The following is a 19,119-nucleotide window of genomic DNA, read 5'->3' on the forward strand; positions in this document are numbered from 1 at the left end:
CGGCCGCGCCCGCCGGCGCGTCGCCCGGCGTCGCCCTCGGCTGCCTCCGCCCCGTCGCCGGCCCCCTCCTCCTCGCCGGCGCCTCCTCTGCCCAGATCCGGGTCGGGGATGACCGGATCCGTGCACCGCCGCCCGTCCTCGCGTTTCCCCGAGCTCCGGTCGCCGTCTCCCTCCTCTCCGGCCACTTCTCCGGTGAACTCCAGATTTGAGAAGGTTGACTTCTTCCTCCCCCGAAATCCACTAAGTCTTTTTCTGCCAGTAATTTTATGACTTGTTCATCACACCGTATCTTTGCACCCGTGGCTCCGTTTTGGGCGTGTAGCATACGATTTGTTCGTCTCGAAGAGTACATCATTTCACCTCATTGCATCATTTTCATTTGAGCTCATCTTGATGCCTGAAATGCTGTTGGAAGAGTGCTTGATAATGTTAGTTTCAGATTCTTATCAGAACATGCACTTTTGTCATTTTTGCCATGATTGATGTGTGCATCCTATGTACTTGATCCCTACAGGTGTTTTGAACTATGCCATGTCTTCTTTACATAGGTACTTGCCATGTATTTTTGTGATCAATGTGGTGACTAGCACAAGCATGCAAACTAGGCTTCGTGATATTGCTGATTTTAGTCCCTGTTCTGCTGTTATTTTCATGCCATGTAAACTTGATGCTACAGAGGGATCCATGCTTATTTTGAGATACTTCACTAAGGATGTTTTGAACATATGGTTATGCTCTATCCATTCATGCCCCTGGTTGCAATTATGGAGTAGTCTAGCATGTCATTTTCGTGCTCTACTTTTACTTCAAAATGTTTCCTGGCAGATTGTTTACATGTTATTCAATTTTGCCAAGGTTGTTGTAGTTGATCCGTGTATGCTATGATGTTGTTCTTGCCATGTATAGCTTCTATGCCATGTCTTCTTGATGGATGTATGCTTAGTTTATCATGAAATGCTCCGTAGTGAGTGCATCAAGCTCGCGAAGGTGCCTTCGTAATTCTGTCAATGCCATGCTTTGTTTGCTGAATCTGTTAACGGAACTTGCTATGTTCACATGGGTGCCATCATATTTTCTAATCCTTTTTGGCTTATGGTCAGTAAGGGACTTTTGATCTATGCTTTGAGTAGATTCATGCCATGTCTTGTTTTTCTATTATAAGTTCCTGTAGCTTGTTGATAACTTGCTCTGAACATTGCTTCGTGATGCTGTTTATGCCATGTCCAACCTGATATTTTTTGCACTTTCACCATGCTTGTTTGAACCTGTTATGATGTGATTTAGCCGTAGCTCAGTGTTCCTCTTTTGTTAAGCATCTCCTGTAGATCACTGCCATATGTTTTGTTTTCATGTTGGAGTGATGTAGAATAGTTTCTTGTTGCATGCTAAGTAGCATCATGCTGTTAATCGCAGCTTTGTGCCATTCTTGTTTTGCTTGCCATTTGCAAACCGTGCATCCGTTTCCGGTGATCCTTATATCGATTTCAACTGAAATCATCTCATCTTTCCAGTGGCATACTTGGTTTGCCAAGTTGATGCCTTGTTCATCCTTTTTCCTCCCGGAGCACGCATACGCATTGCATATCACATCTCGCATATCATGACATGTATTGCATCATGTTGCTTGTGCATTGCATCATGATTTATTGTGTTCCGTTGCTTGTGTTCTTGCTTTGGGTAGAGCCGGGAGACGAGTACGTGCACGAGGAACCTGTTGAGAACTCTTACGAGGATCAAGCCTTCGACAACTCTGAGAACTTTGCAGGCAAGATGACCATACCTTCGATATCACTTCTATCTTTGCTTTGCTAGTGCTCGCTCTATCGCTATGTTAGCTCTACCTGCCACTGTTTATCATGCCTCCCTATTGCCATGTCAAACCTCTAACCATCCTGTCCTAGCAAACCGTTGTTTGGCTATGTCACCGCTTTTGCTCAGCCCCTCTTATAGCGTTGCTAGTTGCAGGTGAAGATGAAGTTTGTTCTTGGTCGGAACATGGATATTTTGGGATATCAAATTATCTCCTATTTAATTAATGCACCTTATATACTTGGTAAAGGGTGGAAGGCTCGGCCTTATGCCTGGTGACTTGTTCCACTCTTGCCGCCCTAGTTTCTGTCATACCGGTGTTATGTTCCTTGATTTTGCGTTCCTTACACGGTTGGGTGATTTATGGGACCCCCTTGGCAGTTCGCTTTGAATAAAACTCCTCCAGCAAGGCCCAACCTTGGTTTTACCATTTGCCACCTAAGCCTTTTTCCCTTGGGTTTTCGCGAGCCCAAGGGTCATCTTTATTTTAACCCCCCGGGCCAGTGCTCCTTCGAGTGTTGGTCCAAAACGGGCAGACTGCGGGGCCACCACGGGGCAACTCGAGGTCTGGTTTTACTCATAGGCTGGCCTATCTGGTGTGCCCTGAGAACGAGATATGTGCATCTCCTATCGGGATTTGTCGGCACATCGGGCGGTTTTGCTGGTCTTGTTTTACCATTGTCAAAATGTCTTGCAAACCGGGATTCCGAGGCTGATCGGGTCTTCCCGGGAGAAGGTATATCCCTTGTTGACCGTGAGAGCTTGTGATGGGCTAAGTTGGGACACCCCTGCAGGGTATATTATCTTTCGAAAGCCGTGCCCGCGGTTATGAGGCAGATGGGAATTTGTTAATGTCCGGTTGTAGATGACTTGACACTTGACTTCATTAAAATGCATCAACCGTGTGTGTAGCCGTGATGGTCTCTTCTCGGCGGAGTCCGGGAAGTGAACACGGTTTGAGTTATGCTTGACGTAAGTAGTTTCAGGATCACTTCTTGATCGCTTCTAGCTTCTCGACCGATGCGTTGCTTCTCTTCTCGCTCTCACTCGCGTATGTTAGCCACCATATATGCTTAGTGCTTGCCGCAGCTCCACCATATTACCCTTTTTCCTACCTATGAGCTTAAATAGTCTTGATCTCGCGGGTGTGAGATTGCTGAGTCCTCGTGAGTCACAGATTCTACCAAAATAGATGCAGGTGCGGAGGATACCGGCGCAAATGGCGCAACCGAGCTCAAGTGGGAGTTTGATGAGGACCTTGGTCGTTACTATGTTTCGTTTCCAGATGATCAGTAGAGGAGCCTAGTCGGGACGATTGGGGATCTAGCATTTGGGGTTGTCTTCTTTTCATTTGGATTTGACCGTAGCCGGTCTATGAGTGTATTTGAATGATGTATGATCTTAAGTTATGTATTGTGTGAAGTGGCGATTGTAAGCCAACTCTCTTTATCCCATTCTTGTTCATTACATGAGATTGTGTGAAGATGACCCTTCTTGCGACAAAACCACCATGCGGTTATGCCTCTAAGTCGTGCTTCGACACGTGGGAGATATAGCCGCATCGTGGGTGTTATAGTTGAGTGCCAGGATTTTAAGAACTTCCTCAAGGACAAAAGAGTGAAATTCGTTACTGTAGGCTTTAAGAATGACAGGGATGTCCTGCGTCGAATAGGTCTCGTTGTAGGCTAGCCCTTCGATCTCCAGAAGGCAAGCCTGGTGTCCTCCTCTCAACCTTCAATGCTGACCTTGGCAGCAGCCATGATTGATCCTTCGTACGCTAAACTGAAGAAACCTCATCACGAGTTTCATCATGCATGGGAGTCAAAGACATTAGATGAAGATCACATCCTGTACCTAGCAATGGATGCCTACCTTTGTTTAAATATCTATATGGGTTGGATGAAGAAGCAGAGCCCAGCGTTCGGTTCAAGCAAAGAAGCGTCGGTGAAGAGGAAGAGGAAGAGGGACGAGGACGAAGTCGAGGACGTGGACTCGGACTCCAAGTAGGTGGCAGTGTCGTGGCTCATGCTGGTTCTACTGCAGTGTCAAGCGGACTAGTTGCTTAGTTTATTTTCAAGGGTGTGTTGTGCCGAGGCCCCAACAGAACTATGTTTATGTTCTTTCTCATTATTTGAACACTTTAGTACGTAGAGTAGTACTAGTACTATGTCTTACTACTGTTCTTCTTGCAGTTGGTACTACTGCTCGTATCTTCGTGTTCCTACTGTACTTAATACGTTCATACTAGTAGTATAATTTGGGTCAGTCGATTTGTGAAATAAGTTCGACGGAGCGAAGGAAGAAGACAGCAGAAGAGGTGGAAGAAGCCCTTCTAGCCATCCATGTTGCATCAAACGGCTCACATGAGTCGACTGACCCAAATTGCTCCTTCAGATTGCAGGATCCACGTGGCATTCAAGGTCTCGAAGGTAGATTCCGCGTCCGCACCCGGTTTGTGGGCTTGACGCGCGCGCGACCAGCTTCCGCCGCGACAGCCACCATGCGCGCCTCCTCCACGCGGGCAGAGACGACAATGACACGCTAGTTCCTCCTCGCCGGCGTGCTGGAGCACGCGCTCGTCCTCCTATTTGTATGCTGCATGCATAGACGCGGCTCCACCAGCTACTCGCATGCTTGGCAGCGCGGCGGCATGGCGAGGTGGGACTACAAACAACGTGAGCGGGCGAGCCTTCGGCTTCATGGCACAGGGATGGCGGCGACACGGCGGTGATGGGCGAGAAATTGTTGGCCGGAGCAGGCGGGCGCCGACATGCGCAACGGCGGCAGCGGCATATTGATGAGTGCGCGTATGGGAGCTTACTTTAGTTTTATATAAGGTTGGTGAAACTTAAAAGAAAAACGTACTAGTACACGTAAACATTAGACTTAGGAACCGCTTTTTTTTTGAAGTTAGTACCACAGCCACGATACGGAATCCTGTGCAAGCGTGTGAAGCGCGGCCGCGCGGTCGATCGAACGGTGCGTCACCATGTCGCGCTCGAAGGACATCCACCGAACCTTTTTGTGTGTGTGAAAACAATCCTCGAATATTACTCAACTTTTTTTTGCTGGGAAAGTTTTTTTTTTGCGAGGGTTCGTGGGGAAGTTCTTGACACTGCAATATTTCCATATATTTGAATTTAGCTCCTGTTTGTGTTTATTTGGATTTGGACATTTTAGGTGCGCCCTAGTTTTTTTTAATACTTATTTTGTGTGTGTGACTGAGAGAGAACGTGTGTATGTGTCCATATGTGTGTTGTGGCGGAAGGGCAATGTGGAGACGGTGTGTGTGTGTGATACAGACATAGAGAGGTGTGAATGTGCAAATGATCATGCATGAGTGAGACAGACATATGTCGATACGTTTTGTATACATGAGAGAACGGCCTTCTAGTTTACCTGTGTGTGTGTGTGTGTGTGTGTGTGTGAGAGAGAGAGAGAGAGAGAGAGAGAGACAGAGAGAGAGAGAGGAGCATCCTTAACACAACAACCATCTCTCTCGATTCGTCCGTCCCTCGCACGATCGCATGCAACACATGCGTCAACGCGCACATTTTGACACCCTCACTCGACCCCTGCTCACCTCAAGGCCCGCACAATCTCTTCGTGAATACCCATTTCTCTCCTTAGGTTTGTTTCGCCCAATATCTGACACACACACACACACACGCTGCACAACACACACACACACTCCCCTGAGCACACAATTCATCCCCATCCAAGGTTATACAGCAACCACTCTCGCTTGTGCTTCTTAGCACCCCAACATGCACAACACCTCAATCTTCAAAGAGGGCATCGAGGAGATCAAAGACGGCGACCACACCGTGCTAGAGAATGCGGGGTCATTTGGAAGCAGGGTGATGTGACGACAGCTGACTAACTCCTCCCCCACCCTCTCTCTCTCTTGCACAAAATTACCAATCCCTCTCTCCCCCGCACAAAATTGTCAATCCCTCAACCCATGAGATCCTTCCCCTCTCGTCCATGTTTTTCCAGCTCTCTCATCAAACATGTTGTCTCTTCTCCTTCCACGTATATAGAATCCGGATGCACACGCATCTCACGTATATTACATGTCTCCATCTTTCTCACAGACCTAACTTCTTCCTCTCTCTCTCTCTTTCTCTCTCTCTCTCTCTCTCTCTCTCTCTCGTTAGGTTTGTCTCCTACTCTCTCGTCCACATACATGCAATCTTTCCTGCCCTATCTGCTCCATCTTCAAAAGCTCTCTCTGCATGTTTCATTCACACATTGGGATATGTCAAAATGTTGCTTCTATAATGGCTGATGTAGAGTTTTGGTTGTTTTTGTTGCATCCTACAAAGTAATAACTATGAAATGCATTTAGATTCTCATTTGACTGGGATTATGTGAGTTTGAGCATGTTGTGAAGTACTATAGACCTTGTATACATCTTGGGATTCGACAATGATTGTAAGTATTGAATTGTATAGACCATTACATTCGAAGTCAATAGCCTAATATATTTATTTCACAATTTCAACAAATGATTAGTTCACTACAAACTAAGAAAACAAATGTTTTTATTTAAGTCTGCGTATTAGCATTGGTCAAAGTCAAGTTTTGTAAACTCTCAGAAAGCTTATAACAAAAAATATTAACATATACAATAACAAATAAATACCATTAGATTCATTATTGAATGTACTTTCACATCATACATATTTGTTATGGTAAATGTTTATATTTTTATATAAACTTGGTCAAACTTTAGGAAGTTTGACTTCGGTCAAACCTAATATGCAGAGTTTACTACTACTACTCGCTAGTTGCTTAGCCGAATCACTCAACACGCCACACGGGGAGTCCAGTGTCACACAATTTTGAGGTCGGCAGGAAAATCTCCCGCGATCCTGATTCGAGCAGTGGGAAGTTACCGTCATAGCCTTTGGAACAGGCCTATGGACGACGCTTGGTAGGGGGCTGTTTTCGTAACTTCAGGTTTACCCTACCCAGCCAACCCCACCCCGGTATGCAGAGTAGTACACCTGAATACTCCCCATTTTCTATCCACACCGCAAAATAGACTTCTCCACGGCACCGCAGCCTTCGTGCTCCTCCCCTTTACATCGGCACACTCGTCCACCGCAGCGCATCTGCCTCATCGACGACCTCGTACGCCGCACTGGAGCCGGTCCACCGTCGTCGTCGTAGACAGAGCCTCTTCCCCGGCATCGTCTTCCACGGTCTCGGATCTACTTCCCGGAAGCCGATGCCAAGCGCAGAAGTACCACCGTCGTGGACAATGAACTGACTCCCATTGCCGACCATGACTCACAGAGGCCGCCGTGACCATCGTTCTCCTCCTCGATTGGTAATGTGTGTATTGAATCACTTAGCAGTACATGTGCAGTTCCAATTTTGTTCATACCTACCCTTCAATTTTCCTGGGTGCTATTGTTCCCGTAAAAGTAATTGGTTATAGCCTCCATTGTCCAACAGAATATCAGCTTGTAATTGTGTGTCGCTCCTGTATTGCGATGTGCTTGGGTAGGTTTTTGATCTGCAACCAGTAGTGTGGCAAATGATGGAAAGATTTTAGAACTAGCAAGATGCCCATGCGTTGCACGCATCAAGATGCATTTGTATGAGTAGTTTATCTTGTGTGAGAAAAGGATGAATGAGGGAAGGCCTTATTTGCAAATCTGGAGAGGGGTATGGGTATCTTTTTGCAAAATTCCCATTTGTTTCCTTCCTATCTGTCAGATATAAATCGGACGGCCTATATTGGAAGAAAAAAAGTATAGAGAAAAAAAAGTAGACAGTAAAGGAAGTAGAGATAAATATTAAATATTAAATATAAAATAAATATAACCATAGAGAAGAGAGTAGAGATAGCAGAGACGTCGGGATAGGATCGCACGCGCGCGGGAAAAAGCGGTCGGGCGTGCGCTAGTTTTGGCGCACGGCATCCGGTGCGCTTTATTAAATCCAACGCCCTCCCACCACTTTGTGCCTTGCCACCGCTCTGTGCCTCACCACCGCTCTCTCCCTGCTCTTTTTCGCCTCGCCGCCGCCGTACCACCATGCCGTGGCGTCGCCGGGAAACTTGGGGATACCGCGGCGTCCGCGCGCGCCCCTCCGGCGGGTTCTCCGCCGAGATCCAGTTCCGCAGGATGCGCCTCGGCCTCGGCAATTTCGACACCGCCAACGAGGCCGCCCGCGTGTACGACGCAATGGCGTGGCGCCTCCAGTGGCATCGTAGAACATTGAACTTCCCCAACGTGCCGACGCGGGAGCGGGCGCAGGAGCTCGCGCCTCTGCCGTGGCTTAGCACCAACGAGGATCGTCGCGACAACCGGAGGCAGGAGCACCATCTCGGCATCGCCAAGATGGACAAGGAAGCCATGGCGCTGTGGCGCCAACACTTCTCGTAGGACATCATCAACGAGCGCGAGTTCTACACGCAAAGGAGGGCGGAGAGGGATAAGAGGGGGGCGGAGCGAGCCGCCTATCGTGAGGATAAGAGTAGGCGAAAAGCGGATGCTCAATTCAACATGAGGCTAGGAGCAGTGTCACCCTGGGAATCCGACGACGATCGGTATCTTCACGCCTACAGTCATACGTCGGAGGAGGACATCACCGAGGAGGAGTCGGACGACGAGGAGTAGTTGAATTATCTTTTTTTATCTATCTATGCTGAGAACTATCCTCTACTCTCTAGTATCTACTTCTCGATCTCAGCACTATAAATGCTTTTTAAAGCGCCGCACGTTATGATTCTGTTGGAGTTGCTCTAACATGGCTGACGAGTGCTTTAATGTTGCTCACAAGATGCGCGAGTATTACTAGTAGTATTTTTCTTGCCATGTTGAGATTTTAAAACCACGAGTGTGAACATGCAGAGGAGCAATGAAGACCAAACACGGGATATTCGGGACATCTTCAAGGAGCGTGGCAAGTTAAAGAGGAGCTGCACCGAACCTGTAAAATGAGCTTTGGTAAGTAACACCCTTTCAATTACTTTCGTTTAGCCTCGTGTTCTTCAATGTGTATATGTTGTAGTTTCTGTTTCTCTTAAGCGTGGTGTTCTTCGATGTGTAATAAGAAGAGTCTTAATCGTCCTAATGCTTTCGTTTTTAACTTGATGTAGGAAGTGGGTGTTCTCACCTTGTAGTCTGTTTTTATATTTCTTTTCCTTTTGAATTCACTTCTCCGAGTTATGTTTATCTGGCTTCTACTAAATGGATCTAGGTTTCTCTGAGTATTGATCTAAAAAAGAAGTAACTTCATGTCAGGATGCAGTTCCTGCGAGGAGGGGAGTATGGTCAACCTCGAGATCATGTTTCCAAAATGAGGCTGGATTACACACAAGGTGCCAGTTCCCTAATGATGCTGGATGAGACACATGGTGCAAATTCCCAGATGATGCTGGATTACACACAAGCCAGGTGGAGTGGTCAGCTGTTCGTGTCCTCGTGGCATTAGTAAAGGCTGAAAGAAAGCATGCAGCAGCCCTTGAGAATGTAGCTGAGTTCCTGAAGAAGCGAAAAGAACAATCAGATGCTCTCTTCACCCAAGCCAAAGAAGATATGGAAGAAGCCAGAAATAAGCTAGCAGAGGCAGAGCAGGCTAGGCGTCTCCTGCTATCTAAAACTGTTGTCAATACAAAATTTCCTTCATAATAGCTAGGTTCAAATGTTTATCCAGTCAGCATGCCTGTTGTGATGTCTGTGCATCTACTGATGTGGCACAAAATGTTTTTTTCGGGTCTTGTAATAACAACAATTACTTTCCGAACAATAACAGACGAAGCATTGGACATGGTATAGTTCACGCGCAAGCCCGACATTCCAAGTTCAACTTCCACATCAAACTCATGTTCACAGATATCTGCACATTCATACATAATGTCCACAACCATGATTCACTTCAAAGCCAAAAAATGTGAGGAGAGTTATAAATAAAGAAAAACCTCTACTAGTTCCTGCTACCAGTGCAAGCACAACAAGTCAAGACCATGCATAAATTAATTATACTTTAGTCATTTTTTCTGTTCTAAAATGCCTGCCGGCTCGCGGAAGGACGTGTTGCCGGCACACATGCAGATTCAATGAAGGCAGGCGGGATAGTCTTAAGTTGGTTGCACGCGGCGAGGAGGCGTGCTCAGTCGGGCCTGCAGCGAGTGCGACCCTCTTGGCCGGTGCGCCGGTTCAATGCCTGCGCTATGAGAGCTCGCGTCCGTGTCAGAGCAATCACTCCCTCCAGTCCTTTTTTGTTTGGGTATAACAAAATCTCGTTTTCCATTCACATTTTACAAGTAAAATTCGTGGACAAACTTTGACCCAAAGTACGACGGGGACTAGTAAACCAGAATGGAGGTAGTAGTTTTTTTAGTCAAAGAAGGGTTTCCCCTTCCGATTACTGAAAACCAGCATCTAAATCTAAACCATAGTATTTTCCCTAGAACTACCAGGTTCAACATCTCGCAACATAAACCCATACAACCATACGCCAAGGAGGTACGTAGTACTATGAATTCCATTTTCGCTCCATACCAATCGTTCTAAAAACTACTTACTACTTATAACGTGCCATTGAAAATCGAAACTCTTAACCCCGCTAAAAAACGATATTTTAAACGTGGATACTCGATCTGTGGCAACTGGCGAGCCACCGCGCTCCAAGTCGTTCACGTGTGGTCCCGACCATCAACTCCTACAAAGGTGCTCCACCACGTACCCGGTACCCGCGAATGCAACAATCATGCACCTAGGGTTTTAGGGTTTATTTGTTAATGTCACCTTTATGTAACACTCATGTGTGCGAGACAGTGAGAGGCCGACTGCGTGCGTGCGCCTCTTCTCTTCGTATATGTACTCCACCGTTTGTCTAGTGTCCAAAAAATTATAATAACTACTAGCAATTGTCCAATGCGTTGCCACACGATCAATGTAGATTAATACATATTCACTGATTTGATAGAAAAAAAGTCTAGTTTTGAAATACGTATATCACTAAAAATATGTTATGTTTCACTCAAAATATATTCCTTTGGCGGTTTTGATGAGATAAGGGAGGAATGTTGTTGGTTTCAAGATTCGAGAAGTGGTATGTCTAATTTCTACTCTTACTAGCAAGATGCCCGTGCATTGCACGGAACATCGAGATCTTGTGGGAGAAAAGGATGAACGAGGGAAGGCCTTATCTGCAAATGTGATGAAGAGTGCGGGTAAATTGCCATATTTTCCTTCATATCCGTCAGATATAAATCAGACGACCTACATTGCAGGATGGCAGGCCCACCATCATCACCAACTCTATTTTTTATCCCTACTCTTATAAAAAGCATTGTCGGTGATGATTGTGTGCCTGCCATCCTACAATATAGGCCGTCCGATCTATATCTGACGGATAGGAAGGAAACTATGGCAATTTTGCAAAAAGATACCCACACCCCTCTCCACATTTGCAAATAAGGCCTTCCCTCGTTCATCCTTTTCCCCCACAAGATAAACTACTCATACAAATGCATCTTGATGTTCCGTGCAACGCATGGGCATCTTGCTAGTTGTTGCAAAAAGCCCTTGTGTGTGAGAGAGAGGGGGAGAGTGGAGGAGGACGGAGTGCATGTGTGACAAAGACACAAGTAGTGTGTGCGCGATAGGTATCAGCTTAAAATGAGGCGATAGTGTGTGTGTGCACGATCGAGAGGGCGTGTCTCAAGAAGGGAAGAAAAAGCTACATAGATACAAGGAGCGGGAGAGAGACATGTATGCGATGGTGGAAGCATGAGTGTGCGGGTGTATAAACCTATCTAGAGGCTAGCTAGTCGATAAATGTTTGTGAGAGAAATATGAGTCGGGGTGCGAAAGCGAGAGTTTTGTGTGTGGGAGAGAGAGACGGTAGTCGGGAAGGGGAGTGGAAGCAGGAGTTGTGTGTGTGTGTGTGTCTGTGAGAGAGAGAGAGTGAGGAGATGGTAGTCGGGGTTGTCTGATCGGTAAACAAATGAATAATGTCAGTCTGGGATGGGGACGAAAAGGAGACCGCAACAAATGTTGTGTCTACAGGAGAGAGAGAGTAATTTTAGTGGTATGAGTCACATGTAGAGACATATAGGGTGTGTGAGAGAATCACATAGAGAGAAAGACAGAGTGAAAGACAAGTGGAGACTGTGTGTGTGGCGGTGAAAAGAAAGCTTAGGTACCGGGTGATACCAGAGAACAGTAGAGACGTTAGAGATAATGAAAACCGTGTAATGTATAATGATAGGGAGAGTGTGACACTTCTCAAGGGAGACGTCGAGAGACCATGTTTGCGAGGATAGGATAAACATGAAGTGAGCGTGCAGGTGAGCTGGAGAAAAGAGAGTGATAGCTACCTGAAGGACCATGCATGCGAGAGAGACGGGCGTGAAAGGAGTGAACAAAAAAGGGATTCAAATATTTGAATTCGAGATGATGATACATGTAATCCATACTCGAACCAAAATTGATCTATCAAACATGCATACTCATATGAATTCATGCACATCTATGTTATTTAATATGTAGATGTTACTGATCCATACATTTTAGTTTTTTTTGAATTCAACCTTAAGATTTCAAGATCGTTGTATTTGTAAATCATATTATATATATAAAGGAGCAGAATTCTTTGTTGTGCTTTTGAAAGTATATATAAAAAATGATGTATATAGAATGTAATTCCAATTGAAAATGGATCCCGCCCGAAAAAAAATAGTAGAATACAAACGGGATTCGAATTGAGTTGGCACGGTAAAAATGCAGTTTGCAAAATTTGAACGAAGCGGGGAAAGTCGCAGTAACCGCCCGAAACCAAAATTTGCGAGATGGAAATCACTACTGCATATCCCTGCCATGCAAAGCCTATCTGCTGGATTTCTATAGGTTTCGATAGGGGTAGGTTTGTAATTTCACCCAAACGTGATGTAACCGCCTCTCACCCGGATTCATACACGGTGGGCGCCAAAACACAGTGTGCCCTCGGCCGAAATCGTCTCCCTCCCCGATTCATATTCATACACGGTGGGCGCCAAAAACAAACTCTCGTCGGAAAATATTTGGTGTATGCGAGATTACCGTCCTATCCCCAACCGACTAATGTTGCTGTGATGTACTAGAAATTTGAAACAGGGGCTAAGTTTGTAAATTTCCTTGCATTTGAGACAAGCGCGCCCTGAATACATGGTTCCCTCCCTTCCTCTCTACCTCCCTTTTCCCCATTCGTACTCCGTGGGCGCCAAAACACCCTCTCCACCCTACCCTCCTCCGTCCGCCGCCGTCTGCCACCCCATCCACAACCGTCCTCCTCCACCATGCCGGAGCTGATACCCCGACGCCCCGTCCATTACAAGAGATCGACCTCTCTCATCCACGCCTTCGGACCGGGATCCTTGCATCCCGTCCTCTCGCTTCATCCCCGCCGTCGTCCACCTTGCTGGAGCCGCTCCTACGACCGTCTCGTCCACCGCGCCCTGCCGCCACCGTCTACCCTCCTAGATCTGCTTCCACGTTGCCGATAGCCATCGCTACTGCAGCACCGTCAAATTCTCATCAGATGCGTACACGGCGCCGCACCAGAGGCGGTACTCTTTTGTATCTGCTCAACTTATTTATCGTAGCAAGAAAATAGATCGCCACTGCTTTACTCTGATTTCTTGTGTTGGTTGCGAAGTTGCCTTTGTCTGGTTTGCACCTTCAGATCCGCCATGGCACGCTCAACACTATACTCCTAATGCTTATGGTTTTCCCCTTTTATATTCCACACTAGTTAAATCACAGTAGACTAAATTTCAAAATTGGGTCAGTCGATTTTTCAGAGCTCGCCGGAGTTTGCCGGTGTGATCCAAGGGGCTCGGGTGGTTGTGGGGCCTCGCCGAACAAAGAAAACTCGATGCAGGTGGGGTGGGGGTGGCGGAGGAACACAGGCAGTGGGGGCCGGTGGTCCGGCCGGCGGCCCATGCGGTGTTCTGTATGGGAAGAATCAGAGACGAGGAAGAAGAAGGGTTAGGAGACGTAGGATCTTCATCCAACCGCCTGAAATGGTCGAGAGACAGCTGGGAGTTGCATTCTTAATGCGCTCTGGTTCATCATGTGTGGGCACTACGCAACCAACATTTTGTTATCCAAAATCTGCTTGCTCTTCTTTACCATGTTCCTCTTCCGTTCTTCTTTAATATGTACTCTCTCCGTTCCTAAATACATGTCTTTGTATAGATTCCACCATGGCCTCCATATAGAGCAAAATGAGTGAATCTACACTCTAAAATGTATCTGGATACATCTATATGTGATCCATAGTGGAAATCTCTACCAAGACTTATATTTTGGAATGGAGGGAGTATGCTAGTAGTATAGTATGTTCCTTGTACTGAAGATGAGCAGGGACATTTGCAGTGTAGAGGTCTTACGGTCGGTTGTGATGGACACTTTGAGCCTCTTTGATTCGTAGGATCTTGTAAACATAGGAATAGGATTTGTAGTGGCCTACCCACTTGAATCCTATAAGAATAGCAAGGAAATGTGCGGAGCTATGTCGCCTTTGAGAGTTACACTGATATTAATAGTACCGCACCTTCACTTGAAGAGAGCTGGTATCCGGAGCCTTTCTAGCTGTACCGGAAATACTAGCACATATATTCCACCAAGTTCCACTTTGCTGATTTGACTCTAATGATTAAGGTTTTCCCGTTATATCTACACTATGATCTGTGTAGCTGCTTTGTGTCGCACTAGCAGCAGTCCACTCTTGAAGCTAAACACTGCAATGACTTACAAAATTGGCACCAAGGCATTGAGTGCCATTCTGGATGCAATGAAACTCATACGCTCCCCACCTGTTGACTCTTGTTCAGAATATGATCCTAATGACTATTCTAACCTCGAGGAGTCAAAGGCAGATGGCCTCTCCTGTTCACCCATCAAGGTGCATGTTCTAATTTGGCAATGTTTTATTGATTGCGGGTATCTTGCATATGTTGTCTTGCATTTCTTCTACTTTGTTGCACCGCCATCTGCTTAGTTTACTCATCATATATGTCAAGATGGCATGCCCATCCATTATCTTGGAACCCCATTCCATTTATTCCCAGTTTAAAAGACAATGCTTTCAATGTTGTTAGGGACTACGTGCATATATTCCCATCATGGGAAAATTATTGTGAAGACAAACACCATTTTCACATCTTCATGTCCAACTTATGTGTAAGTGCTATTATTCATGGTTATTATTTTCCTGTTTTCTGCTGACTGAACACATCAATGATTTACATTACATTGTTGTAACTAGGCGAGGGTCAATCTGGATAGTCATGACGAGCAAAACTTGCTTGTGCTTTTCAAGGAAGCATTGCAGCAGTAGGTGTTACCTGAGGAAATCACACTTTGGTGGCAAGTCTATAAACGAATTTCCGGTGAAGTCTCCTGTGCTAAATTTGGAAAAACCTTATTATGCACTGATCTTGTTCCCAGGATGAGGTATTCTCTATGAAATCACATGACAATTTGAACTTCTACTTTTCCACATGTGCCTTACGGATCTTTTTTGTAGGATATCTGTTCGAAGAAGAATTCCGGTTTGAAAAGAACGACAGGATATCGCAAATATGTTGCCCGCTGCTTTGCTCTTGTTAGTACCTGTTGTCCTGTATCACTGTACTTGCATACATACCTGGTTCATTATGTGACAGCAGTATGCATGATAGCTTGCTTATCAATTGTTCGCTCCAAATTATCTGATCTGTATGAATGGTTACATTAGTGTAGAATATATCCAATGCCAATGTTTTTTAAGCTCTGCATTGTTCTTGTAAGTACATGTTGTCCTTTATCAGTGTACTTATAATGACATGTAGTTGTTCATGTACCATCACTCTGCAGCTTATTTTCCTTTTCCCTCCATTTTCTACACATCGGATCTATATTTACTCTTACCATAAGGTTGGTACTGAAGAAGTTTAGCTGTGCATTGCTCTTGGCTGTACCTTTTGCCTGTATCGCTGCACTTACATTTATAGCTACTTGGTTATGTAGCATCACTCTTCATCTTATCTTAAATATTCTCCATTTTTTCGTATATTATCACATCTATATTTACTCTTAACAAAATGTAGAATAAAGGCAATGCTTATGAAGAAGATTCTGTGGTAAACTTCTTGAATTGCCCCCCCCCCTCGGTCAGCATGGACAAGGCCTTTATAAAGCCTGTCTTCACCAATAATGTAAGTTTGTCCATCTCAAGCCTTCAAACTTTGTTGTATATATTTGGTTAGACATGACTGCAACAACTATTTATTTTTGGTGTTTGCATCAAATTGCATGTTTAAAGTTTATTATGAAGTTCATAAACAAAAGTTTGTCCTTTCTCAATTTAAGTTTTCAGTTGTACAACCAAGTTCCTTATTCATACCATGTAAATTAAACTATACAGAGCAAGTGATCTTCTTTTGCACTGCATGTATGCTTCTGTTCTTCATCCGTAATCCAGTGGTGTGGTGAACCTACCCACTACAGCACAATGTCATATTCTGCAATGTCTTAACTATGAACAATGTCATATCATTCTACTACTACCTCCGTCCGAAAATACTTGTCATTGAAATGGATGTATCTAGATGTATTTTAGTTCTAGACACATCCATTTTGATGACAAGTAATTCCGGACGGAGGGAGTATTATTTAAACCATCTCTTTATTTGCCAATCTGAAATGGGATAAATTGACAACACACTAACCATTGATACTTATGAGTTCTTGATATGTAATCCAGTGGTGTCGTGAAGCTGCCAACTCCTTTACAATGTCATTTCCTGCCATGTCATGACATGAACAATACCATATTGTGTTAATGCAATTTTAAACTGTGTCACTTTATCGTCAGTAAGAAATGTGATGAATTGTCAGCACTGATACTTTTATGTGCAAAACCTGTCATCTGTCTACTTGTTTATCTTTCAAAGTGAGGAAGATTTAAGTGTTGAACAAGCGCAGTCTCATCATCTTGGTCAGCTGCTTGTGCTGCAGCTCCCCAGCAGGGCTAACGTTTCTTGAACTCTATTGAAGTGCTGTCGGTTTTGTATATTATTTTGTCGGCGTGTTTATTTGCACTGGTGGCGATCTTTGATGCCCAGTGTATGTAATCTGCTGTCTGCTTGTGCTTTATTATCACAGTGGCGAACTTTGATGCCCAGTGGATGTAATATGTTGTAATTTCTTTATTGTATAGTCTAGGTTTTTTCTTATTCACGATGTTGCAGTTATTTTACTGTATATATATCCTGTCTTCGCAGTAAACCGGCCAAACCATAAAATTACGGTACATAATCGGGCCGTCATGCAATCACGATGTAGGTTGGGGCTGAAACATGCCGAATAGCTAATGGGACGGCAGCAGCCTGAAATGAATCCCGACCCATGATTGTGCGAATCAAATCACATGCTTTTAATAGGCCAAAATTGTCTCGGTCCTTGTTTGGCCCAATCAGATATCGGCTGCGAGCAGGCCGGATGCGAACCGGGCTGTAGTTAGGCCCAACTATATGACGGGCATTTAACAGGCCGAAATTAATATATGGCCGAAATGTTAAACGGGCCCTTAAGAGGCCAAAACTAATATCAGGCCAAATTACTAAGTGGGCCTTTAGCAAGTGGGCCCAAAAGCATAGTGTCTAATTGACGGGCCGAATCTGATATGGGCCATAATTGAGCCCATAGCCTCTTAAAGGGCCGGACCTGATCTGGGCCGTAATTTGGCCCAGAACGTGGTAGGCTTTTAACGGGTCAGATCTCATATGGGCCACTATTAGGCCCGGAACGTGGCAGGCCATTAATGGACCGAATCAAATATGGGCCGACATTTGGCCCAAAACATGGCAGCCAGTTACTGGGCCGGCCTACTAGGGTCCTCAAATTCTTGTGGGCCTACAACTGGGCCGGCCCATTAATGTCGACGAAATCTCGTGGGCCTTTAGCCGGGCCGGCCCATTATGATCCGCAAGAATCTTGTGGGCCTTTACCTGGGCCGACCCATTATGGCACACAAAAATCTTGTGGGCCTTTACCTGGGCCGGCCCATTATGGCCCGCAAAATCTTGTGAGCCTTTAGCTGGGCCAGCCTATTATGGTCCGCAAAATCTCATGGGCCTTTAGCTGGGCCGGCCCATTATGGTCCGCAAAATCTTGTGGGCCTTTAGTTGGGCCGGCCCATTTAAACTTGATGGGCCGGTCCACGTGTCAACATATCATAGGCGCGTCTCGCCCATTGGATGAGTAACACATGTCCCAACGATGAGCCGACACGTGTTTCCTCCAGCCAATGATGATTTTACACGTGGAAAATCCCCATTGGTCGAGGCTGTTAACAGGTTATCGGATCCAAAACCCGACCCGATAACTTAACGGCGTTCTGTTACGGTGGATGCCACGTGTCGGTCACCCTTGACGAAAGCACTTCTGTGACGCGCGATTTATCGTCATGGAAGTGGACACTTCCGTGATGATAATTTTGGTAATGTCATGGAACACTTCTACAACAGCACAGGTATGACTATCTTGATTCTGTCATAAATTTGTCATGGATGTACATGCATGACAAAAAACGCGACCTACTGTGACAAACACGTATCATCACGGAAGTGTATTTTTTTGTAGTGGGCGTTCTAAGCCGACAGTATGAATAAATTTCACAGGGCGCTGTGCTCTAAGTTTTTGGGTTGTTACCCTTATTACATGCAGCATTGTAAGCCGGCAGTATGAATAAGTATCACATGTATGATATTTACTTTGTTATGATTATATGAGGTTTTGATAAACCCGCCCTGGTTATGGACGATATAGTCACGAGTGGATTTTATATGGGGCATTATGACCCGCCTTGGGGTAAACCGCCAGGGCACTTGTTCTTTGTTTGTATGTAGGGCTTATGACAACATGATCAGCAAGGTTGACAATGATTATGAGCATAAATAGTGGATCTTCAAATCAGATCAAACGGCTCATAAGTGTTATGCAAATAAACACGCACGATGGTGTGGCAGATCATGGTCTTTCAACTAGCCTATTACAAGGCATCATGTGGCCACAAAAGAATAAAGTGTTTTGAGACACATTGCATTCGAATGCTATGATTGGTAAACCGGCTCATGGATCAAGACTCCTGGTCTTGGCGGGTCATGGCTTCTGGGTCATCTTGCATCAGTTCATCTTCTTCTTCTTCACCCGTTGACTGGAAGTCAGATGTGGCCCAATTGATCCCAGTCAAAGCTTTGAACACAACTTCGTCATCAATAAGTGTTGACCGGTCAATATCAGGGGCAAGGGCGTGCTT

Source organism: Triticum aestivum, chromosome 4B (genome assembly GCF_018294505.1).
Source record: "Triticum aestivum cultivar Chinese Spring chromosome 4B, IWGSC CS RefSeq v2.1, whole genome shotgun sequence".
Classification (NCBI taxonomy): Eukaryota; Viridiplantae; Streptophyta; class Magnoliopsida; order Poales; family Poaceae; genus Triticum; species Triticum aestivum.